The 26,566-nt window shown below is 38.9% G+C and overlaps 1 protein-coding gene across 3 annotated transcripts in view; it reads right to left on the minus strand.

Moving 5' to 3' along the window:
- LOC145277854 (uncharacterized) overlaps positions 1-26,566 on the minus strand; it is a 59,910-nt gene that overhangs the window by 19,463 nt on the left and 13,881 nt on the right. The window contains exon 2 of one of the 3 annotated variants that reach the window (XM_080129802.1): positions 21,675-21,747. The exons of the other annotated variants lie outside the window; for them this stretch is intronic. The gene's annotated coding sequence lies outside the window, so the exon portion shown is untranslated. The remainder of the gene's footprint in view (positions 1-21,674; positions 21,748-26,566) is intronic. 3 annotated transcript variants of the gene reach the window in all.

Raw genomic sequence — 26,566 nt, forward strand, 5'->3', positions numbered from 1 at the left:
ATAAAATCAATGACTTCCTTGCTTGGAGAATTCCCTTAGTTTATGAATGAAGGAGTACTTTGAATGGAGGAGGTAATTAATCCCATTAAGGCTGAAAATGTCAATAACTATGATTGGCCATGGTCGTATGAGGATGTCATGTGACATGAGGATCTCAGCAGTTTGGGACTTCTGGGGTTCTTGACATATGGTGCATTACAGTTCAGCAATAATATTTATAAAATGGATTAAGAGCAAAGATTAGTAGTCTGAACAATCATCATGCATTTATAGGGCTTCTACAGAATTTAAACTAAAACAAACACTTTTGCCACACTTAACATAAGTCTCTGGTTAGTGTTCAAAACAAAATAAAAAGTTTAGTTCAATTTCTGTAGAAGCGCCCATTTGTTTTGTTTTTTTCTTGTTATAAATACGTTTGGGGGAAAACAGTGTTAATATTCATCTGTGAGGATTCATAAACTTTCAACCGGATACCCATCAGGTGTCACAGACAAAGTGTGAAAACACGTCACTACATAGGCTCGATGCACTCATCCGGTCAAAACGAGAAAAATAATAAAAATTAATTAGCCAATGGGAGTGGGGCCGGATAAAAATAAATTTAACAACAAAAGTGTTCGTGGAAGCCGCCTAAAGAGATAAAAGCCCAAGATTTTTATAAAGAGAACCAGACACCAAGGGGACAATACACAGGTGCAGTCAGGCGGGAAGTCGGCCTGTTTTCACTGTTGAAGCCAGGAAATACTGCTTTTCGTGACCACTACTTGACAAAATAAAAAAACAAGGAGTAAGTGCTCTCTTTATGAACATTCTTCTTTTTCTCCGTTTATTGTAAGGGCTAACTTTGTCCTATTTTAAAAGCTGATGAAACCTAAAACTGAACTTTTTTGAACACACACTCAATGTAGTCTTCTGTTAATGATAAAAGTTATTCAAACCTTAAATGCTCATAGTTTATCTTGTGTTAAATGGAGTTTCTATTTGATGTTTTTTTTATGTTGTGATACACACAAACCAAGCTATAAATGGTGACCTTCCGGTGCTTTAAAAAATAACTAATAAAAAACAATTCCAAGTGTTTCTCTTCAAACAATTCTAGTGATTAAACATTAATTAATTATGGAAGATTTTTCCTCTGAAAAGAAAACATTATTTCTAAAAAAAGAAATTTATTTACCTAAAAAACAAATCTGCTGAAATAATATTTCTACTAGCCTATTAAGCTCTTTCCTACTCAAATCTACAATGAAGAATATTGTGTCAGCGATTTCAGTAAAAATACCAGAGTTTATGCATGCTGCTGTTGAGAGGTGGTTTGCTATATGCGAGACTCAGTGTGAGTTGAGGAATATATCCAAACTCAAACCTGCCCACCACCATCACTAACTCAAAGCTATGCAGAGCTGAAGGAAGCCGTAGTAAACATGCATAAACAATAAAAGTCCGAGTTGTTCAACACACTCGTTGGCGTCACAACTATGGCAGGAAAACTATCAACTTCCTTACAGGAACTGATGGCGATGGTCAATAAAATAGGTGCTGAAGAGGAACTCGAGTAGCACAAATTTATACAGGCACTGCCCACCGAAATAATCCCAGTTATAGCAGTGGTTAAAAACGCCTCTTTATATGAATTGAGTACCTTGGCGGACAAAATAGTACCATTTCTGAAGCAAAACATGTACATAACATGACCGTACCACCACCAAGAGAAAATTGCCACAGAAATCGAATTGCAAGATAATGTTCACATCAAGATTATCCTCACCTGCCAGACAAGCTAGTCTGCAAGCTTCAGAAAACTTATAATGCAAGTTGAAGCAGCAGTCGACAATGCACAGTTATTTGAGGTTGCAACAAAAATGGAACAAAAACCAATAAGCTTCATCATAGGCATGGGTGCCTCTGTAACAATATTACCACATAATTTGGCACCCGGTTTAACCATCAATTCAACATCTGTGCATCTCTCAACAGCAAATGGGGTGACCATAAAATGTTTTAGGGAAATGCAGTTGGATATTGTTATTCCAGGCTTACGTCACTCATACCCTTCGACTGTTGTAATCACAGACATTATCAACCTTATTCTATGTGCAAACTTTCTTCGCCACTATGACCTTATCCTAAACTGCAGTGATAGAAAACTGATAGACGAAACAACATGCCATTATGTGCAAGGTGAACTGATCACAGCCCACATTCAAAATATGGCAGTGAACAATCATGATCATCTACGAGAAAGAATACAGTCCCTCCTTCAAAAATTCCCAAAACTCTCTAGACCACATACTGAACAACCTGTAACATCCAACACAAGAGTAACTTACGTTATAGACACTGGAAAACCATGTGCTCTATCCCATCTATCATCAATGGACCTGAGGTAATCGTGTCAGCATCAGACAAAGCCAAACTCTTTGCCAAGAACTTTGCAGCTAATTCTACCCTTTGCAACCAAGGCCGCCAACCCCCAATATTTCCTCCTGTATCAGAAAACACGCTATGTTATATACAAATATCTGTACGTGATGTTGCCAAGCTAATCAAAAACCTTGACTCCAGTAAAGCAATTGGCCCTGGCGGTATTCCAATTATAGTACTCAAAAAACTTCAAACTGAACTAGCGCCCATACTTACAAAACTGTTTAAATTTAAGGAGAATTGCTTCCCATCACCCTGGAAAATCTCATCAGTATGCCCTGTATTTAAGAATTCAGGTGATTGTTCATTCGCCTCTCAGTACAGGCCAAGGCCAATAAGTCTCCTGTGCATCATGAGTAAGTTGCTGGAATCTGTGTTAAATACAGAAGTAATCAACCATCTCAGCAAAAATAACCTTCTTAGTGACACACAATATGGTTTCCGTTCTGCTAGATCTACAGCAGATGTGCTTACAGTTATATCTCATAGGATTAGCGAATCTCTCGACAGAGGCAACCTTTCTAGGGCAATTGCTCTTGATATATCAAAGGCCTTTGATAGGATATGGCGTAAAGGTTTACTTCACAAGATCTCCAGCTATGGTATAGCTGGAAATGTCTTCTCAATTATTAAATCATTTCTCTCTGATAGGTTCATAAGAATAGTAGTTGATGGGCAGAAATCAGAAGCTCACAATATTAATGCTGGAGTCCCTCAGGGGTCCATTCTGGGCCCAACTCTTTTCCTGATCTACATTAATGATCTTCCAAATCACATCCTTACATCATTTGTAGACATTTACGCTGACAACACTGCCATCTATAGTAGCACATCTAAGACAGTAAACGAACAAGTTCTCTCCGATTCTCTCTCCTCTGATCTTGATCACATTGTACAATGGGGAAAGGAGTGGCTGGTTACTTTTAATGCATCTAAAACCAAGCTTTTATCTTTACATCATCAACGTTCTGATCCCCATCTGGCATCAATTAAAATGAATGGCTCTCGTCGTAGGGGGACCTCATGTTTTGACAAGCTTCTAGGCTTGACCTTTACTCCTGATCAAGGCCACTGGAAAAATGGTCGGATCCTTCTATCAATCCAGTAGATATCTCACTGCTGATGCTATCTATATAAGAGCCAAGTACGTCCAAGGATGGAATACTGCTGCCACATCTGGGCAGGAGCTGCTAGAAAGGACTTGTCCTGCCTTGTTCAAAATAGACTTTGTGGCCTCGTGGGAGATGTTCTTTTCTATTCCCTGCAACCACTTTCTCACAGAAGAGGTGTTGCAAGTTTATCGTTATTTTCATGGAAAGTGTTCGACTGAGCTTCAATCTATGGTCCCCTCCCCTCACCAAACTTTCACAAGAAACACTCGTTTAGTTGAAAATACTATCAATAATTCCCCCCACTCTTTATCTGTACCTAAACCTAAACGTAGATTCCATGATCAAAACTTTTTTCTTAGAACTGCATGCCTGTGGAATTGTCTTCTGTTTTTTCTGCTTTCCAGCTGTCTATAATATGGTTCTCTTCAAGTCCAACATGAGCAAGTTTCTGATGAGCCATTACATTTAAGTTAACAAATTTACCGAACTTCCATTACTATCGATTACTATATTGTCCTTTTGACTACTGTACACTCTTTAACCCTTATCCTTGAGTGGCCTCTCAGCCCTGATAAGTGGTAACGCCTATGTAAAAAAAAAAAAAAAAGATAATACCCCAAATTATGCCAAAGTTCGACAACTGTCTGAAGAGACATATGATGTAGCAAAGCAAGAGTTCACAGAACTTTTAAAAGCTGGCATAATAAGACGTTCAAAATCTCCATGGTCCTCACCAATCCACCTAGTTCCAAAATCAACTACAGGGAAATGGAGTGTGTGGTGACTTCAGAGAACTCAACCACTTGTTGAAACCAGACAGATACCCGATCCCAAACATCAACCGCCTCGGATCTAAGCTTTTTGAGAAGTTATTTTCAAAGAGTGACCTATTACACGCCTATCATCAAATTCCTATTCAAAAGGCTGATATTGGAAAATCTGCAGTGATAACTTTTTGAATATTTATTATATGATTATAGCAGTTTGACATTCCAAAGATTTATAGACAGCATATTCATGTATGTGAGCTCCGTTTTTGTATATATCAATGATATTTTGGTGTTTTGCAAGTCAAAAAACAACATCACAGTGACCTTGAAAAAGTTATCTTACTTCTTGAGGAAAACAATCTTAAAATCTCCATCAACAAATGCCAATTTTATAAAAGCAACATTGAATTTTTGGGCTACAGTGTAAGATCTAAAGGACTTAAACCACTAGCACAGAAATTTGAAGATATAAAAGACTTCCAAGAACCAATAGACTTCAAATTGCTTCGACAATTCCTAGGAATGGTGAATTTTGACATAAAATTAATCCCACAAGCTGCAGATGTACTACTGCCTTTGACTGAACCCATTAAACACAACCATGCAGGGTAAAACACTGGAATTAGGTCACCTGAAAAAGAAGTATTAACTAAAATAAAAGACATCCTTGCCAAGATATCTGCATTGACATACGCTGATCCAAATGCCACACAATACCACCTAGTCACAAATAGTTCCAACTATGCTGTAGGTGCAGTACTGCACCTAATAATAAATGGTGAATCAATTCCTGTTGGATTCTACTCATGAAAGCTATCGGGAAGCCAAAAGAAGTACCCCCTCTTTAACAGAGAACTATTAGGGGGATACCAAGCAGTCTTGCATTTTAAACCACTGATAGAAGGTAGAAATGTTACCATGTTCACAGACCATTAACCACTGTCTTTAGCATTTAAAAAATATGCAACAACGATATCTATCAATCTTCACGGAATATGTTATAGATGTGTTGTATATCAGAGGAGAAGACAACATTGTTGTTGACTGTCTATCTCGGGCAATGTGCGTTGTGACTATTGATCCATGTGATTTACCAGCCATCAGCAAATCACAGAAAATGGATGATGAACTTAAAAAATATAAAAGTGAAACAAAAATGTAGTAGGCAAAACAAACAAAAAAAAAATACAACTAAAAACAGACGGAAGAAAAACTCGCTTCTCACAGACACGTGGGGCATAACAAGCACAATTTACAGCGCCAGTCAGGTGGGAAAAGGGAAAGCTGGAAGTTAACAAGAATTGGCAAAGAATTGGAATGGATATCACGCATTACGGCACCGTAGTTCACTGTGTTCCATCCAGACCGCCAATCCCAGCACTCGTGCACCATCCTTCAGGGGAGGACGCATAAGTGCCAGTCTCCTTCCCCACCAAGATGCGAGCACGACGCTCCCGGTGATAAGCATCCATGTTGATGGGACACAATGTTTGGCGCTTATTGATACAGGATGTTCTAGGACTATTTTACATGCAGACACGTGGGTCGTAACAAGCACAATCTACTCGCCAGAATCACCTACACACAATCTGCAGAACGCTCCCTCTCCTTTCCAGTGTTCTGCATTTATAGCGGCCGGGAATGACATATTTGCATAATCACGCGAGAGCAGACGTGATTCAATGATAATTACATTGGGTAAACGCTAATAAAAACCCATGGACGCCATCTTGGAACTCTCTCTTTCGCTCAGCCCAAAACAAACGTATCCGAGGTAAGCTCTCTATTTCTCATTTTGGTTACTGCTAATTCTGCTACACTCCCCCCTGATCTCATGATCACAAACAGGGCATGGGGGCAGTCGTCTTTGTCGGGTACTTCTTCGAAGAACCGGAGGCAGCACTTCCTCCTTGTCATCTTCCTTATTACCACCGTTATTGCCGCCAGCCTGTTCCATAGGCGGTGTTTCACAATCAGGGCAGGGACAGGGGGGCAGTATCCGTCTTTGTTGGGTACTCCTTCGTAAAGGCAAGACGGGTGGTCCCTTTTCCGCTTCTTCAGTATGTGCATTATATGGCTCTCCATCGTCCTGCATTATACTCTCTGCTCGTTCAGAAGACATTGTACTGTCTTCCTCTTCCTCCGATGTAACAACATAATGGCGAGGGCGCAGATCTTTCATGTGGCGAGGCACACCATCCACCAAAATCGATTGAGGGCTGATTACCTTGGTCACCTCACCCTTGTTGAACCTCGTGGTACATCAATTTTGCAGTCTTTTGACCCACACACGATCTCCAACCTGGTAAGAGCTGTCCTTGGGATCTGCGGAAGCAGTTGCGAGATTGGTCTCCTTTACTCGAACTTTGTATCGATAAATCCTGTTGGCAGGCACAGTGAAGGGAGATGTGTCATCTCTTGGTGTGATGTTATACCAGTAGACAGCTTCCTGTATGGGACAGCTCATTCTAGCCGTTATTCGTTTCACTGTACGGTGACATTGCTCCGCTATGCCATTCTCGGTTGGAGTGTATGCATAACGGAATCGCAAGTGAACTCCCCATTTATGTGCAAATGCGTGGAATGCGTTGCTGCAGAAAGCCATGTCATTGTCTAAAAGGATTTCATGTGGTGAGCCACGCTCGAGGAACAGTTTCCAACTGATGAATCACGAGTCCTGCCTTGCCAATTTCCTCCAAATGGAGAAAAGCAACGGACCACAGTCTGTTAGAGTTAAAAAATGGAAGGTGCCATAATGCGTGATATCCATTCCAATTCTTTGCCAATTCTCGTTAACTTCCAGCTTTCCCTTTTCCCACCTGACTGGTGCTGGGTCAATGGACTGACATTCCTCACATTTCCATATGACCATTTTAACGGTTGCTTTTGTCGTGGTTGGGCAACTTCTCCTGACAAAGTAGGTCATGCGTCGCACCCCCTGATGTCCACTACCTTTGTGAATAGCCATGATTTGACTCTCATCCAGCTCGTCTGTGTGAACCACGCCTATCACCGGGTCAAGCCCGTTTTTCTTTTTCATTGCCTCAAATCATGTCTGTGGTACTCGTGTCAATCAGTCAGCAATGTTTTGTGCTGATGGAACCAGCGTCACGTCCACTGTCAGCCCGTAGTCTTTCACGAGCTCCTTTAGAGTGCTTAGTCGCCTCCTAATAAGCATCTCGCTTGCTGCTTTGGTGCGCACTCGTGCCTTTCCAGTTAGCGTGTCCGAGACCCAATGGTATACGCAGACAGAATCTGTCTTTATGTGTAGCACTTTGCTCCGCCACTGTAGAGCCAATTGATACCTTTCAATACGGCATCCAGCTCGGCTAAGTTGATATGTTGCAAGTCACCTTCAGGTCGCAGCCAACATGCATCCTCCAACACAGTTTCACACATCTCCAAGGCTGCACCAATTGCTAGGGAGCTAGCATCGACCCATACATTCAGCTCTTTGCCATCCACACACCAATTTCCCCGGACCGGATCGTTCCGATGCACAGATTACAAGGTTTCGAACATCATACGATGCAGTACGGCGTCCCTTGCTTCATCATCCCAGCCCTTCATTACCGAACTTACTCTCCTTCTAAGTATTCCACAAGCCACACGAAGCCAACCGCACACCGGAAAGTGCCCAACAAGTCGACCACACAGCGAAAACATTGTTCGTCGCATAACAATGCTGGGAGCCTCTGGAATTGCATTTCCTCGCTTCCACCGTAGTTCACTGTGTTCCATCCAGACCGCCAATCCCAGCACCCATACACCGTCCTTCAACCACTCTGGGTTCTTGCACTCCAACTCAAACTGCGTTAGGTGTTCTCTTACATGGGTCGCGGGCACCACGTCCTCATTGACAAAAATGTCATCGATGTAAGCAGATGCTGCGCGGCTTACAACTTCTTCCTGAGACAATACTTCGCTGACAATTGTTCTCATGATCAGGGGAGCCACATTCAAACCAAACCCCAGACGGGTCAGGCAATATTTTTTCCCATCGATTTCCACAGTCTGGTATGGCCACAGTGTCTCATGGACCCGAATTTGTAGGTATGCTCTCCTGAGGTCCAGTAGAGACATGTTAGCACCTTTTTGTCTCCATTCGCGCAGCTTAGCCGCACAAACATCTGCGTTGCCCGTAAACACATCTACGTAATGATTTAGCTCCTGGTAGTCCATTACAGCCATCAGGGGAATTAGGCCTTTGGGAGGTTCCAATTTATCCTCTGGGTACGGCACGAGCCAACCATTATCTATCCAGGTGCAGAGCTCCTGTGTGTATTCTTCATGGATTTCTGCCGGCACTGGGTATTCTGACACTCGATTGTGTAGTCTTTCAGGGGGGTGGTCCTCAGACCACTTCCACGGTGCGGTCCACGTTCGGTTTTGATGATCAAAGGTGGCAGTGAAATCTGGTTCATTAATAGAAATGGCTGCGCATTTAATATTTTTCCTGCCGCCCAGCCACACTGATCCTGTAGGGTTGACACGCACCACCAACACATCGATTCTGGCAGACACACCTTCGTCAGTGGACACAGAGACTGCTCTAACACTGCAGCACGCATGGGACATTCCACCAATCGTTTTGACATCTGCGTTCATTTTTCTCCAAGACCGACACTGGTCTGCATGTAAAATAGTCCTAGAGCATCCTGTATCAACAAGCGCCAAACATTGCGTCCCGTCAACATGGATACTTATCACTGGGAGCGTCGTGCTCGCATCTTGGTGGGGAAGGAGATTGGCGCTTATGCGTCCTCCCCGTGCTCGTTTCGCGAGCAATTCCGAGCCCAATGTCCACTCTCACCGCAACGATAACACTGTGTTCCACATTTTCGACAGTCCTTTGCAAAGTGGCCTTTCGTATTGCACTTGAAACAGGTCACACTAACAGGAATATTCTGGGCCCTGTGGTTGTTGGGTGAGCGTGTGACCGCAACCACGTCCTAATTGTCTTCCCCAGTCGTCGTCAAAATTCTTGCTCTCAACATTAGTTCCCCCATGGTCAGGACTTTGATGTTCGGCACCTGTTGAAGAGCAATTGAGATAGCGTCAGGGAACCCAGTGACGAAAGTCAATTTTGTGAGTCTCTCTAAGCCATCTCCTGTGAATCCGGCCAATCCAACCAACTGCCTGATTTTGTTGGCGTAAACATCCACACGTTTCTGTATGCTGCAAATGCGTCGTCGGTAAATGCCTCCTTTAATCGGGCCTCAATCTGGTCTATTTTTCTTTGATCGTCCTCCTTCATTTCCATGTAGAGGGCCAGTGCATCACCTTCCAGATATAAAGGTAGCAAACTCGCTACATCATCCACCTGCTGAAGTTGTGCGACAAGTCTCACTTTTTTCAGCCACGCTACAACGTCTCTCTCGCCAGAGAACAGCTTGATAATATCGTTGCTTATCCGCACCTTCGCCATAGTCGGGCCGAAATAGCTTGAAACAAAAATGTAGTAGGCAAAACAAACAAAAAAAAATACAACTAAAAACAGACGGAACAAAAACTCGCTTCTCATAGACACGTGGGTCGTAACAAGCACAATCTACTCGCCAGAATCACCTACACACAATCTGTAGAACGCTCTCTCTCCTTTCCAGTGTTCTGCCTTTATAGCGGCCGGGAACGACATATTTGCATAATCGTGCGAGAGCAGATGTGATTCAACGATAATTACATTGGGCAAACGCTAATAAAAACCCATGGACGCCATCTTGGAACTCTCTCTTTCGCTCAGCCTAAAACAGACGTATTCGAGGTAAGCTCTCTATTTCTCATTTTGGTTACTGCTAATTCTGCTACAAAAAGTCAGTTAAAAACTTATGAAATACAAGGGTTATCAATCTGGTGTGACTTATCAACATCTACTCCTAGACCCTACATACCCAAACCACATTTCGGATCCACACCAATAACCAAGTTAATAAAATCAAGATATTTTTGGCCAAACATGGACAGAAGTATACGGACTTAGGCAAAAAGCTGTCTTCAATGTCAACAACACAAAATTTTGAAGTACACTGAAACAGATACCATACCTTTATCCTTACCATCTGAGAGATTTGAGACAGTTCACATTGAAATCATTGGCCCATTACCGCCCACCATTACATATGGTGTATACACATCTCCAGTTAGATATCTACTTACATGCATTGATAGAGCAGCAAGATGGGTAGAAGCTACACCTTTACAGAACACATCTGCTTCTACCATCACATTAGCCTTCTTAAATACATGGATCTCCCGCTTTGGGGTTCTATTGTATGTGGTAACAGATCGAGGAAGCCAGTTTGAAAGCAAACTGTTCAGAGACCTATCCACTATTATCGGATTCCATAGACTCCGCTCGACATCCTCAAACCAATGGAATTATTGAAAAATTACATCGAACCTTAAAGACTGTGAACATGGCACAAAAACAGAGTTGGCTGGATACACTACCAATCGTTTTACTTGGGATTAAAAATATGCCCAATGACCAAGGTTTTTCCCTAGCCACTATGCTTACAGGAACTCAACTACTCTTATCAAAACTTATAATGGACCAGGAAAATCCGGATCTACATAGAGATGACATAAAAATAATTGCCAAAGAAATGCAAAAAAAGATTCTCATACAATGTAAAAAGCATTTATACCGATCTGAAGTCTGCAACCTATGTGTGGCTCCAAACAGATAGAATTCAAAAGCCACACAACAGAAACCTGTAAATGCAACAAATCTAAAAACAAAAACACAACAATGAATGTTGAGAAGAAGCCAGTACAAGAAGGAACAAAGAAAAAAACAATGTATAAAACAATAAATTTTAGGCAGTAGAAACTGATTGTGTCATCTTTTTTACTTCTCCGTACATCAAAAACCATGGCCGAGTAGTAAGGTTAAACAAAAGTGGAAACTTCACAACATTACATGCACGTCTGATCACTCAAAGTGCAGAAACCTTTGAAATTTATAGAAACAACATAATAGGACAGAGCATATATCCAAAAAGACATTGTCGGTCTATGAAATACATATACAAGTGCATACTGATACTAAAAGACATTGCAACTATGTACAGAGAAACTAATGACCGGATAATCAATTGTTGTGTACAGAAATGCAGAATGCAACTCATCCTCCCAGAAAACTCTTTGCATCAATAATTTCCTTGATTTATTGCACTGATAACAGGAGAGAGCCACCATCAAAATTTAAGAGAGACATTCCACTGATGATGCTGATGATTATCTCTGCCAAGATAGTGCGTATCGTTCTCTTGAAGCTCAAGCCCGATAAAAGTTACAGTCGTGATGACATTCAGCTTGAGTCCTTCACCAATTCTGGCACGACTTTTAGTAAACCTTTTCAATCTTTCACTTGGAGAAGTTGTGGTACCGAATGGTTGGAGGGTGGAAGCCAGGTGTATAATATTCAAGAATAGCAGCAAAGAAGAGCCTTTGAATAATTGCCCTGTCAGTCTCAGCACCATTATCCATGCATAGTCATGGAAATCATTCTCAAGTAGATCATCATAATATATAAAAGGCAAAAATCTGTGTGTATGTATGTATGTATGTATGTATGTATGTTTGTTTGTAACGCTAAAACTTTTGACAGACACAACCAAAGTTGACAAATTAGGTATCATATTGCACCTTGATCACCCGCATGACAAATATCGGACAATTAGAAGGGGGTGAACTGATCATTTTTCTCCCAGGGGGGGACCCCCAAAAAACCTGTCATTTTAACGTTATTCATTACGTGTCACGTGACGTGACGTCAGCTCAGTAAAATGTCAGCTGCGGCTGAGGTACGTTAAAACTGCCTTCGGAGGAGAAATTGATACTATAACACAGTTAAATATTAGTTTTCGACTCGAACCGTTATTACCAACGGAATTATCGCACTCCAAAAATCAAAATCCCAAAATTACACGAAAATTGACGTAGGGAAAATGTTTTTATTTTTGCTTGAAGTTTTTTGCCGGCGAAGATGACTTTGCTCTTTGTAAAACATGTAAACAAAGATTTAGCCATTTTGTTTATACATTCTACCTGTTAACTTGAAGGGGGAGGGGTGGGAATCAGTATCAGGCCGCTTATGTAAACGAAAATTAGGTCGCGTGCACAGTTTTCCAAAGAACACTTTCTCTCTCTCTCTCTCGCCGTCTTTCTCTCTCTCTCTCTCTCTCTCTCGCCGTCTTTCTCTCTCTCTCTCGCCGTCTTTCTCTCTCTCTCTCTCTCTCTCTCGCCGTCTTTCTCTCTCTCTCTCACTCTCTTCTCTCTCTCTACCACTTTCCTAACTCTCTCTATCACCATATTTCTCTCTCTCTCACTCTCTTCTCTCTCTCTCTCTCTCTCTCTAGACCTCTTTCTCTTCTCTTTCTCTCTCTCACCCTCTTTATCTACTCTCTCTCTCACCCTCTTTCCCTTCTATCTATATTAGCACTTATCAAGGCCAATAGGCAACTCGAGATTGAGAGTTCAAACGTGCACAGTATTCAAATTTGGGAAAGAGTATGGAACAACTTTCTCTACTGCCTCTCTATCACACTATTTATCTTCTCTCTCTCTCTCTCTCGCTCTCTCTCTCACCCTGTTTCTCTTCTCTCTATATTAGCACTTATCAAGGCCAATAGGCAAATCGAGGATAGACTCGACGATGAGAGTTCAAACGTGCACAGTATTACAATTTGGAACAGAGGATGGAACAACTTTCTCTTCTGCCTCTCTATCACACTATTTATCTTCTCTCTCTCTCTCTCTCGCTCTCTCTCTCTCTCACCCTGTTTCTCTTCTCTCTATATTAGCACTTATCAAGGCCAATAGGCAAATCGAGGATAGACTCGACGATGAGAGTTCAAACGTGCACAGTATTACAATTTGGAACAGAGGATGGAACAACTTTCTCTTCTGCCTCTCTCTAACACTCTTTATCTTCTCTCTCTCTCTCACCCTGTTTCTCTTCTCTCTATATTAGCACTTATCAAGGCAAATAGGCAACTCGAGGATCAACTCGACTCACCATATTTCTCTCTCTCTCACTCTCTTCTCTCTCTCTCTCTCTCTCTCTAGACCTCTTTCTCTTCTCTTTCTCTCTCTCACCCTCTTTATCTACTCTCTCTCTCACCCTCTTTCCCTTCTATCTATATTAGCACTTATCAAGGCCAAAAGGCAACTCGAGGATGAGCGTTCAAACGTGCACAGTAGTGAAATTTGGGAAAGAGGATGGAACAACTTTCTCTTCTGCCTCTCTCTCACGAAAGAGGATGGAACAACTTTCTCTTCTGCCTCTCTCTCACACTCTTTATCTTCTCTCTCTCTCTACCCCTGTTTCTCTTCTCTCTATATTAGCACTTATCAAGGCCAATAGGCAACTCGAGGATAAACTCGACGATGAGAGTTCAAAAGTGCACAGTATTCAAATTTGGGAAAGAGGATAGAACAACTTTCTCTTCTGCCTCTCTCTCACACTCTTTATCTTCTCTCTCTCTCTCTCTACCCCTGTTTCTCTTCTCTCTATATTAGCACTTATCAAGGCCAATAGGCAACTCGAGGATAACCTCGACGACGAGAGTTCAAATGTGCACATTATTCAAATTTGGGAAAAAGGATAGAACAACTTTCTCTTCTGCCTCTCTCTAACACTCTTCATCTTCTCTCTCTCTCTACCCCTGTTTCTCTTCTCTCTATATTAGCACTTATCAAGGCCAATAGGCAACTCGAGGATTACCTCGACGACGAGAGTTCAAATGTGCACATTATTCAAATTTGGGAAAGAGGATAGAACAACTTTCTCTTCTGCCTCTCTCTCACACACTTTATCTTCTCTCTCTCTCTACCCCTTGTTTCTCTTCTCTCTATATTAGCACTTATCAAAGCCAATAGGCAACTCGAGGATAAACTCGACGATGAGAGTTCAAACGTGCACAGTAGTCAAATTTGGGAAAGAGGATGGAACAACTTTCTCTTCTGCCTCTCTCTCACACTCTTTATCTTCTCTCTCTCTCTACCCCTGTTTCTCTTCTCTCTATATTAGCACTTATCAAGGCCAATAGGCAACTCGAGGATCAACTCGACGATGAGAGTTCAAACGTGCACAGTATTCAAATTTGGGAAAGAGGATGAAACAACTTTCTCTTCTGCCTCTCTCTCACACTCTTTATCTTCTCTCTCTCTCTCTACCCCTGTTTCTCTTCTCTCTATATTAGTACTTATCAAGGCCAATAGGCAATTCGAGGATACACTCGACGATGAGAGATCAAACGTGCACAGTATTAAAATTCGGGAAAGAGGATGGAACAACTTTCTCTTCGGCCTCTCTCTCACACTCTTTATCTTCTCTCTCTCTCTACCCCTGTTTCTCTTCTCTCTATATTAGCACTTATCAAGGCCAATAGGCAACTCGAGGATCAACTCGACGATGAGAGTTCAAACGTGCACAGTATTCAAATTTGGGAAAGAGTATGGAACAACTTTCTCTTCTGCCTCTCTCTCACACACTTTATCTTCTCTCTCTCTCACCCTGTTTCTCTTCTCTCTATATTAGCACTTATCAAGGCCAATAGGCAACTCGAGGATCAACTCGACGGTGAGAGTTCAAACGTGCACATTATTCAAATATGGGAAAGAGGATGGAACAACTTTCTCTTCTGCCTCTCTCTCACACACTTTATCTTCTCTCTCTCTCACCCTGTTTCTCTTCTCTCTATATTAGCACTTATCAAGGCCAATAGGCAACTCGAGGATCAACTTCACCATGAGAGTTCAAACGTGCACAGTATTCAAATTTGGGAAAGAGGATGGAACAACTTTCTCTTCTGCCTCTCTCTCACACTCTTTATCTTCTCTCTCTCTCACCCTGTTTCTCTTCTCTCTATATTAGCACTTATCAAGGCCAATAGGCAACTCGAAGATAAACTCGACGATGAGAGTTCAAACGTGCACAGTATTCAAATTTGGGAAAGAGGATGGAACAACTTTCTCTTCTGCCTCTCTCTCAAACTCTTTATCTTCTCTCTCTCTCTCTACCCCTGTTTCTCTTCTCTCTATATTAGCACTTATCAAGGCCAATAGGCAACTCGAGGATCAACTCGACGATGAGAGTTCAAACGTGCACAGTATTCAAATTTGGGAAAGAGGATGGAACACCTTTCTCTACTGCCTCTCTCTCACACTTTATCTTCTCTCTCTCTCACCCTGTTTCTCTTCTCTCTATATTAGCACTTAACAAGGCCAATAGGCAACTCGAGGATCAACTCGACCATGAGAGTTCAAACGTGCACAGTATTCAAATTTGGGAAAGAGGATGGAACAACTGTCTCTTCGGCCTCTCTCTAACACTCTTTATCTTCTCTCTCTCTCACCCTGTTTCTCTTCTCTCTATATTAGCACTTATCAAGGCAAATAGGCAACTCGAGGATCAACTCGACTCACCATATTTCTCTCTCTCTCACTCTCTTCTCTCTCTCTCTCTCTCTAGACCTCTTTCTCTTCTCTTTCTCTCTCTCACCCTCTTTATCTACTCTCTCTCTCACCCTCTTTCCCTTCTATCTATATTAGCACTTATCAAGGCCAAAAGGCAACTCGAGGATGAGCGTTCAAAGGTGCACAGTAGTGAAATTTGGTAAAGAGGATGGAACAACTTTCTCTTCTGCCTCTCTCTCACGAAAGAGGATGGAACAACTTTCTCTTCTGCCTCTCTCTCACACTATTTTACTTCTCTCTCTCTCTCTCTACCCCTGTTTCTCTTCTCTCTATATTAGCACTTATCAAGGCCAATAGGCAACTCGAGGATAAACTCGACGATGAGAGTTCAAACGTGCACAGTATTCAAATTTGGGAAAGAGGATAGAACAACTTTCTCTTCTGCCTCTCTCTAACACTCTTCATCTTCTCTCTCTCTCTACCCCTGTTTCTCTTCTCTCTATATTAGCACTTATCAAGGCCAATAGGCAACTCGAGGATTACCTCGACGACGAGAGTTCAAATGTGCACATTATTCAAATTTGGGAAAGAGGATAGAACAACTTTCTCTTCTGCCTCTCTCTCACACACTTTATCTTCTCTCTCTCTCTACCCCTTGTTTCTCTTCTCTCTATATTAGCACTTATCAAAGCCAATAGGCAACTCGAGGATACACTCGACGATGAGAGTTCAAACGTGCACAGTAGTCAAATTTGGGAAAGAGGATGGAACAACTTTCTCTTCTGCCTCTCTCTCACACTCTTTATCTTCTCTCTCTCTCTCTCTCTCTACCCCTGTTTCTCTTCTCTCTATATTAGCACTTATCAAGGCCAATAGGCAACTCGAGGATAAACTCGACGATGAGAGTTCAAACGTGCACAGTATTCAAATTTGGGAAAGAGGATGAAACAACTTTCTCTTCTGCCTCTCTCTAACACTCTTTATCTTCTCTCTCTCTCTCTCTACCCCTGTTTCTCTTCTCTCTATATTAGTACTTATCAAGGCCAATAGGCAACTCGAGGATCAACTCGACGATGAGACATCAAACGTGCACAGTATTCAAATTTGGGAAAGAGGATGGAACAACTTTCTCTTCTGCCTCTCTCTCACACACTTTATCTTCTCTCTCTCTCTCTACCCCTGTTTCTCTTCTCTCTATATTAGCACTTATCAAGGCCAATAGGCAACTCGAGGATCAACTCGACGATGAGAGTTCAAACGTGCACAGTATTCAAATTTGGGAAAGAGTATGGAACAACTTTCTCTTCTGCCTCTCTCTCACACACTTTATCTTCTCTCTCTCTCTCTCACCCTGTTTCTCTTCTCTCTATATTAGCACTTAACAAGGCCAATAGGCAACTCGAGGATCAACTCGACGGTGAGAGTTCAAACGTGCACATTATTCAAATTTGGGAAAGAGGATGGAACAACTTTCTCTACTACCTCTCTCTCACACACTTTATCTTCTCTCTCTCTAACCCTGTTTCTCTTCTCTCTATATTAGCACTTATCAAGGCCAATAGGCAACTCGAGGATCAACTTCACCATGAGAGTTCAAACGTGCACAGTATTCAAATTTGGGAAAGAGGATGGAACAACTTTCTCTTCTGCCTCTCTCTCACACTCTTTATCTACTCTCTCTCTCTCACCCTGTTTCTCTTCTCTCTATATTAGCACTTATCAAGGCCAATAGGCAACTCGAGGATCAACTCGACGATGAGAGTTCAAACGTGCACAGTATTAAAATTTGGGAAAGAGGATGGAACAACTTTCTCTTCGGCCTCTTTCTCACACTCTTTATCTTCCTTCTCTCTCACCCTGTTTCTCTTCTCTCTATATTAGCACTTATCAAGGCCAATAGGCAACTCGAGGATCAACTCGACGATGAGAGTTCAAACGTGCACAGTATTCAAATTTGGGAAAGAGGAGTAAACAACTTTCTCTTCTGCCTCTCTCTCACACACTTTATCTTCTCTCTCTCTCACCCTGTTTCTCTTCTCTCTATATTAGCACTTATCAAGGCCAATAGGCAACTCGAGGATCAATTCGACCATGAGAGTTCAAACGTGCACAGTATTCAAATTTGGGAAAGAGGATGGTACAACTTTCTCTTCGGCCTCTCTCTCTCACACTCTTTATCTTCTCTCTCTCTCACCCTGTTTCTCTTCTCTATATATTAGCACTTATCAAGGCCAATAGGCAATTCGAGGATCAACTCGACGATGAGAGTTCAAACGTGCACAGTATTCAAATTTGGGAAAGAGTATGGAACAACTTTCTCTTCTGCCTCTCTCTCACACTCTTTATCTACTCTCTCTCTCACCCTGTTTCTCTTCTCTCTATATTAGCACTTAACAAGGCCAATAGGCAACTCGAGGATCAACTCGACGGTGAGAGTTCAAACGTGCACATTATTCAAATTTGGGAAAGAGGATGGAACAACTTTCTCTACTACCTCTCTCTCACACTCTTTATCTTCTCTCTCTCTCACCCTGTTTCTCTTCTCTCTATATTAGCACTTATCAAGGCCAATAGGCAACTCGAGGATCAACTTCACCATGAGAGTTAAAACGTGCACAGTTTTCAAATTTGGGAAAGAGGATGGAACAACTTTCTCTTCTGCCTCTCTCTCACACTCTTTATCTTCTCTCTCTCTCTTGCCCTGTTTCTCTTCTCTCTATATTTGCACTTATCAAGGCCAATAGGCAACTCGAGGATCAACTCGACTGTGAGAGTTCAAACGTGCACAGTATTCAAATTTGGGAAAGAGGATGGAACAACTTTCTCTACTGCGTCTCTCTCAAACTCTTTATCTTCTCTCTCTCTCTCTCACCCTGTTTCTCTTCTCTCTATATTAGCACTTATCAAGGCAAATAGGCAACTCGAGGATCAACTGTACGATGAGAGTTCAAACGTGCACAGTATTCAAATTTGGGAAAGAGGATGGAACAACTTTCTCTACTGCCTCTCTCTCACACACTTTATCTTCTCTCTCTCTCACCCTGTTTCTCTTCTTTCTATATTAGCCCTTATCAAGGCCAATAGGCAACTCGAGGATCAACTCGACGATGAGAGTTCAAACGTGCACAGTATTCAAATTTGGGAAAGAGGATGGAACAACTTTCTCTTCTGCCTCTCTCTCAAACTCTTTATATTCTCTCTCTTTCTAACCCTGTTTCTCTTCTCTCTATATTAGCACTTATCAAGGCCAATAGGCAACTCGAGGATCAACTCGACGATGAGAGTTCAAACGTGCACAGTATTCAAATTTGGGAAAGAGGATGGAACAACTTTCTCTTCTGCCTCTCTCTCACACTCTTTATCTTCTCTCTCTCTCACCCTGTTTCTCTTCTGTCTATATTAGCACTTATCAAGCCAATAGGCAACTCGAGGATCAACTCGACGATGAGAGTTCAAACGTGCACAGTATTCAAATTTGGGAAAGAGGATGGAACAACTTTCTCTTCTGCCTCTCTCTCAAACTCTTTATATTCTCTCTCTTTCTCACCCCGTTTCTCTTCTCTCTATATTAGCACTTATCAAGGCCAATAGGCAACTCGAGGATCAACTCGACGATGAGAGTTCAAACGTGCACAGTATTCAAATTTGGGAAAGGGGATGGAACAACTTTCTCTTCTGCCTCTCTCTCACACTCTTTATCTTCTCTCTCTCTCTACCCCTGTTTCTCTTCTCTCTATATTAGCACTTATCAAGGCCAATAGGCAACTCGAGGATCAACTCGACGATGAGAGTTCAAACGTTAACAGTAGTCAAATTTGGGAAAGAGGATGGAACAACTTTCTCTTCTGCCTCTCTCTCACACTCTTTATCTTCTCTCTCTCTCTCTCTCTCTCTCATCCTCAAAGATTCCTCTCCCCTAAGAATAAAACATATGTTCAATATCTGCTTTTGTTTTTACATTGTTGTTACGGTCCCGGGCAACGCCGGGTAGCCCTGCTAGTCATAAACTATTTCTTAGCTCTTTCTCTTTTCTGCCTTCATCCACTGGATTCCCAAACATTAACTATCTTCACCTGAAGATAGTTAATGTTTGGAGACTTTTGACAGCCAAAATAATTTTTATTTTATTTCTTCACTTGGACACTATAATAATTTTAATACTCTGTACTCAGTGGTAAAACTTGAATAAATTGTTGTTATTGAAAAGTTTTCCAGTGTGTAATGACCGTTTTCATTGCACAAAAATATCATAGGAGTTGATCTTAACACACTCTGCTAAAAAGTAGCTTCTATATATCTACTGGCCGAATATTTTTCTATGGCAATTTGAAATCTGGATATGGTAGGTATCATCATGGCTTCCTTTTGCATGGAGCATGATGATGGCATGCCTTCTGCAGATGATGCAGAGACTGTCATCAGATAGTGGGGTGAAAAAGCCATCTAAAGCAGATTTACATTCGTGTTGATGATGCTGTATGTCAGAATTAGATAATCTTTGCATCCTTCATTGCTCAAGTGAAAGCATTTTTATTTATCGAAGCTGTTCTTTGTAGGTCACCATGGAGAATCCCATCATCATCCTAATTTTGCTAAGCGTTGAACACATTCCAGATTATTAATATCCTTTTGAAGAAAGAGATTTGTTGCTTGGATTGCATATTCATATGCATACCTGGGTTATTTATTAAGGATGGAAAGCGTCTGCTGTTAGATTGAGAAAAGATCTGGAGACCAGGCAAAGAACTTGCCTGGTTTTACTCACAACTCGACACAGTGACATGTTAGTTTGGACGAGTTGTTCACAAGTGTATCAATATGCTTTTTATACTAATGTTTTTTTGGTTTTTTTAAATACTGTCAGAAATTTTTTAAAGTCTTTAAGCTTAATGAAATATTTTATATTAATAAATGATGAAAACCTATATTGCTTTATAACATTTATATTTAACCCTTATCCTAGAGTGGCCTCCGGGCCTTGATAAGCAGTGACCCCCAAGTAATATATACTGGTGTTAATTATGACACCCTGCACTGATGATTCCTGAAAAGATGAAATATTAGTGTCTGCAGGTATTTGGTTATCGTTGAGCACTTTCAGTTGAATTAAAGTCGGTCAATTTAGCTCTTATGCGCAGATCATCATATAATGATTAGATCACTCTGAAACACGTTAAAAAACATTTAAAAAATAGATGTCTAATAATTCAATAGCATTTCTATATAAGATTGAGTAAAAAAAAAGTTTCATAATATCAAAACAAAATAATTAAATATTTGTATCTTAAGAAAAATAAACAAAAAAAACCCCGAGCTACATGACATATCGACTTTAAGGGTCAAGGGGCAAAGTTTAAGTGAGGCCGGCTGATAAACATAGCTAGTTGTGGAGAGGCGATATTCGCATATTGCGATGAATGTATTTTTAAAATGTTTTTAAAAATAATCAAAGGGAAATAACTGTTGATAATAATAATTTGAAAAATCTTGAAAAACATCAGTTTTCTATCATAATTGCTAAGCTACTATAACAGGAAAGTGGCATCTACTTGTTTATTAACGGACATTTTAACCCAAATTTTGAGAGAGAGAGAGAGACAGACAGACAGACAGACAGACAGACAGACAGACAGACAAAGAGGTCATCGTAGGTGTATCAGAATCAGCCATTAAAAACGCCGTGCATGAACTTGAATAAATCAACTTATTATCTTTCGAAGCTTATAACTAATTGAAAAATGTGATTCAACTGTAATTTTTTTTTTCAATTAAAGGAGCAAAGACCAAATTTTTTTTTTTTAAATAACAAGTTTATTAGCAAATTATGCAATATTTGTTTTTTTTTAAATCAGTTTTCTTTAAAAAAGATTTAAAGAAAATCAACGAAATTTTACTTACTTCGATTATAAAAAATATATATAAATTCCAAAAAATCACTTACCTATAAAAAATTCCATTCAATGTGTACTTCATTGTTCAAGAATTTATCCATATTTATACTTATATTCCATGTCCTTTTTAAATAAAATACTTTTTTAAACAAGGATTCAAAAAAAAAATGCAAACTCAGATTTATTGACTGTTGAAATAAAGGGAGAGAAATCTCTGATTTTTTTTCGCAATCATCTTACGGTGACTTATAAACCTCATAATTAATATCTCTTTTTGTTGCGTGCTGTTAACCAAAATTAGTACTTTTGGGCCTCCGTATTTGAAAAAAGTACACATTCACTTATAGGTTTTTGCCGTTAAACAAAAAATTCAGTCGACCGATTTTTTTTTTTTTAATTCTCGTAATTCTACACAAGATTTTGATTATTATATCTTATTTCTACTTTATCGAGTGATTTTTTAAAAAATATCTAAAAAAAGAAAACATTGAATGAAATAGAAAAATAGCTGTCAGCGTGCGGTATTTACTTGACGATATAAGCATAACATGAGTTTTCATTTAAAAAAAAAATCAACATGGTTCGAAAAAAAAAAAGGTTTTACACTTCGGACTTTACAGGTAAATTTCCAAAAAACACTTTTATCTTCAATTTGTGAAAAATAAATTTTTGAGTGAGTAAATTAATTATTTAAATTTTAATAGACATTTCAAAATGGTGGGGGGGGTGAATTTAACAAAAAACGTTTGTCTAAAATATTATATTCGGTTTATTGGAAAGAGCATAAAATTTCACATTGACCCTGAAAATTTCGTAAAAATTGAACCAATAGAAAAATTTTGATAAATTTTTAAAGTTTAAAAATTGGAAAAAATTTTACGCGTAAAATTCAATTGATTTCATACGTAAAAAAAAAAAAATGGCTGGTTGACCGCGCACCGGAACTTTATAAACACTGGGGGGGGGGGGTAAATAAAAAATAATATTCCTATTATTTTTTTTAAACAACTTTAATAGTTTATTTTGTAAGTATATTCCATACAGAAAATAAACAACCCACTTTAAAAAGAGAAATTACGAGTTTTTTATATTTTATTCGCAGTTTTCTGTTAGAGGTGTCAAAAATTCCCCCCAAATTCTGATACATAGGTCATCAGGAGATTACTATTGAGTAAGGATAACATAAAATAAGTGTCCAAAAGTGTATGCCTGCCTAAAATAAAATATTGATTCAACTAAAAAGACTATTTGTTTTTTAAATTGAATACAAATCGCATAGAAAATTTACAGCAAATTAGACTTAAATTTTGCTGTAAATTTATGGTACAGAATTTGACACGTTGCCTAAGACAGCATCGAGGGTCAAGATTTCATGGACTTCAAAGTTATTCCCCTTTAAAAGGAAGTGTTGACTGTGAACAAGAGAGTCGATTATGATAGTTGGGAATGCGTCTCATGAAATCAAAATAATTATCGTGGACCCAGTATTTTTTTTTTACCTTCATCGAATTTTTAACATAACTGTCAAGTTTCATACTTCATCTGTGCCTCATTTTGTATTCTGTAAATAAATTAAAATAATTAGACCTATTTTTAATAAAATACCAAACTGCTCCTAATCCAAATCCATTGAGTCAGTATTTAATATGTATATTTTTTTAATTGTTTACATCATTTTACCCACCCACTACGTACCACTATTAGTCATCATTTATGATGTCATCATTTATTATTATTATTATTATTATTATTATTATTATTATTATTATTATTATTATTATTATTATAATAATAATAATAATAATAATAATAGTAGTAGTAGTAGTAGTAGTAAATTAAGATTTTATTTTGGGCTGGCATGTTGCACATACTTTTGACCTAGCTGGAGTGTCCTCTCTGAACTGGCTATCGTCACCTTCTTGCTTTGTGCTGCATAATACTTTGGTATGAAACACGTGAATCAAAATTGCGTTGATTTCATTTGACCTATCTTTGTCAGAATGAGGAATTATTTAGTTCAGTCTTAGGAGGCCATCCTTTCAAGCATTGCCTACTCCTTCAGGAGGAAGACAGGATTGGTTTATTACCAGTTGCCTGAGGAACTCTTACCAAGGAATACTTATGAGCATGACTACTGCATCTTGTTGCCATGAGAAGGACACAAATAAGAGTCTGTCTGGTGACAAACAAAAATAAGAAGATTCATAATCTCTTACCTGTTGGGTCAATAGTTATATTTATTATCTCTTAATAAAATTTCTATTCATCCTATGTGACGTCATTCATTTCAAGTAATCTTTTTTCTTGTTCATAATCATTTGTTTTTATATCCACTCTTCCTTTATCTCTCCTTCTAAACTCTCTCTGTTTTCTCTTCACTCTCTCTCTTTCTCACTTTTCCTCTCACCCCCTTTTTCTATCTCTTCAAATTATTTATGTTATTCAACTCCTACTACTTCCTTTTTATTTCACTCTTTACTTATCGACTTTACCTTTTGTGATGTCATCCACTGTGCATGAACGGTGACGAGATATAAACAAAATAAAAAAAGGAAAGTATAACTTTTTGAAAGTTTGCAATGAGAACAGAAAAATTGTTTAAAAATTGTTAAAAAAAAATTGATTTAAAGATTGTTTTTAGTGGGCCATGCTTAGAGTTAAACAAAATATATAACAGAACTTATATAATTGCAGTTGTCATACAATTTTCAAAGTTACAACGTACCTCACAGGTTACAGTGGATCTCATGCCATTAAGAGGCAATCGCCAAATGTGTTTCTATTACAGTTTTAGATTTTTTTTCTATTTTCTTTCTTGTCACCAAACACATCTTATGGCTATTATATTTATATTATAAAGAGATAAATTTAAGAACTTGAAAATGGATGACGCCATGCATGCTGAAACCATAAAAGGCGAATGCGAGCTGCAAATCTTTTTTATTTATTTAATGATTATCATTTGGGGAGGAGAGAAACAGAGAGAAAGAAAAAAAGGGAGAAAGGAGAGATTATAAAAAGAAAAAGGGAAGAGGAGTAATAATATATAAAATAAATAATGGATCCCAGGTTGTATAACAAAGCTCTATGTGTTTGTTTGCATTTTGTCAATGTGCACACTGGATAATGTCAGAAAAGGTAAAAGACGCCAATAAAGAGCAAATAAAAAGAGAAGTAGTAAGAGGAGGCAAATGACAAATTAAATTCAGAGAAGAACAAAATCTGATGGAATTTAAATGCATCGAAATTTAAAAATTAAAGTTAGAATTAGTATTATACAGTTTAGTACAACGTTTTTTTCAAAATGACACATTCTAATAACGAATTATGATTTCTTACCTCTAATAGCACATTTCAAGTAAATAATACTTGAAATTAAAAACTCTGAATAGAATTTCGTTGAGAAAACAATAACCATATATTTAATGTAATATTGATGGTGTTAAATTATTAACTAATAAATCTTAGTTCAACTAAATAAGTTTCGAAAGTTTGAAAGATTATATTAACTTTAAAAGTCAACACTAAAATATATAACAAAATCTAGTTTTCACCATATTAACTAATAAACTTAAAGAAAAAGGTATCATTAAACTTACAGAAATGTGATAATAAGCATTTGTAATTATTCAGTTCACCATATTTAATCTTTCGAAAAATATAAAGGGAAATATTTCATTAAAATTGAGAATTTATTTTCATGTGATTCATATTTTCAGGATTCCTCTAATACGAATACGTACTTTTAAATGGAAAATTGAGCATTATAATATCGCAAATTTAGCAAATGCATCTAGCAAATTTAGAAAATTTAGCAAATGCATCTAGCAACTTTAACCAAGAGATTATATACGATTAAGAGTTTCCCCTCTTGGATCTCGTATCAGAGTTATTCCCCATTAAAAGGGTAGTGCAGACTGAACACGAGAACGTGCATCATAATATTCTCACGAAACCGAAAGCAATTATCATCGACCCAGCAGTTTTGGTGCAGCTTTTAAGCCAAGTAAAAGTGACTTTCATTTTCCATAAATAAGCGGAAGATGCCGAAGCACTTATTCGAGAAAGTCGAGAACAGCAGACGATGCACAATTGTCAAGATGTTCCAAAGCGAAAAGGGGTGGGGGTAAAAAAAAGAAAAGGATAAAAATAAATGTTATTAATAGCAATAAAAGTAGATTAGAGTTAAAAAAAGTAAATAAAAAAATTAAAAATTAAAAAAATATATATTCATTAAAAGGTGTGTTGGAATGCAGGTTAATTTTCATTCGGCTGTTTCCGCCTGTTCACGTAATTATGTGTCAGCAAAAATCGATTGTGTTTTGTTCAAAATCTGTAATAATACCATTATTTGAAAATGGATTTAAGATAAACGCCAGATAACAAATAAAACAAGCAATGCTTTAATTATAGAAGTAAAAACTATGTTTTACATCTATCCGTAATACTACATCACTTGTGACTATATGAACCTATTTACAATGCCTCCCCACGGGACAGTTAGACACCAGGGTCGTTTTTAACGTGGAGAAAAGATTCAAAAATAAAAAATTGTCTCAGTCGTGAAGGACTGCTCCTCCACCGAAAGAGAACAAGAAATGGAAGTGCAGCATCTGAAGAATAGTTATACTTATAATTATATTTTCTATGTATATTTCTTTCATGACATCAGGGATTTGAACAAAGTTTTCATCATTCGTTTATATATTTATTGGATAACGTTATAAAGGATGAATGGTAGCTTTATGATGTTATCCATTCACAGTCTCTTCCCTTTCATATCTCTCTCTCTCTCTCTCTCTCTCTCTCTCTCTCTCTCTCTCTCTCTCTCTCTTGGTATTGAAATCAATCAATCGATCAATAAGGGCTTTATCTATCACTCAATGAAGAACCTCTCCCTGGAATTTAGCTATCCATCTCCATCCCAAGCTATCCACTGCCA

Source organism: Euprymna scolopes, chromosome 6 (assembly GCF_053919585.1).
Source record: "Euprymna scolopes isolate OS-2025 chromosome 6, ASM5391958v1, whole genome shotgun sequence".
Classification (NCBI taxonomy): Eukaryota; Metazoa; Mollusca; class Cephalopoda; order Sepiida; family Sepiolidae; genus Euprymna; species Euprymna scolopes.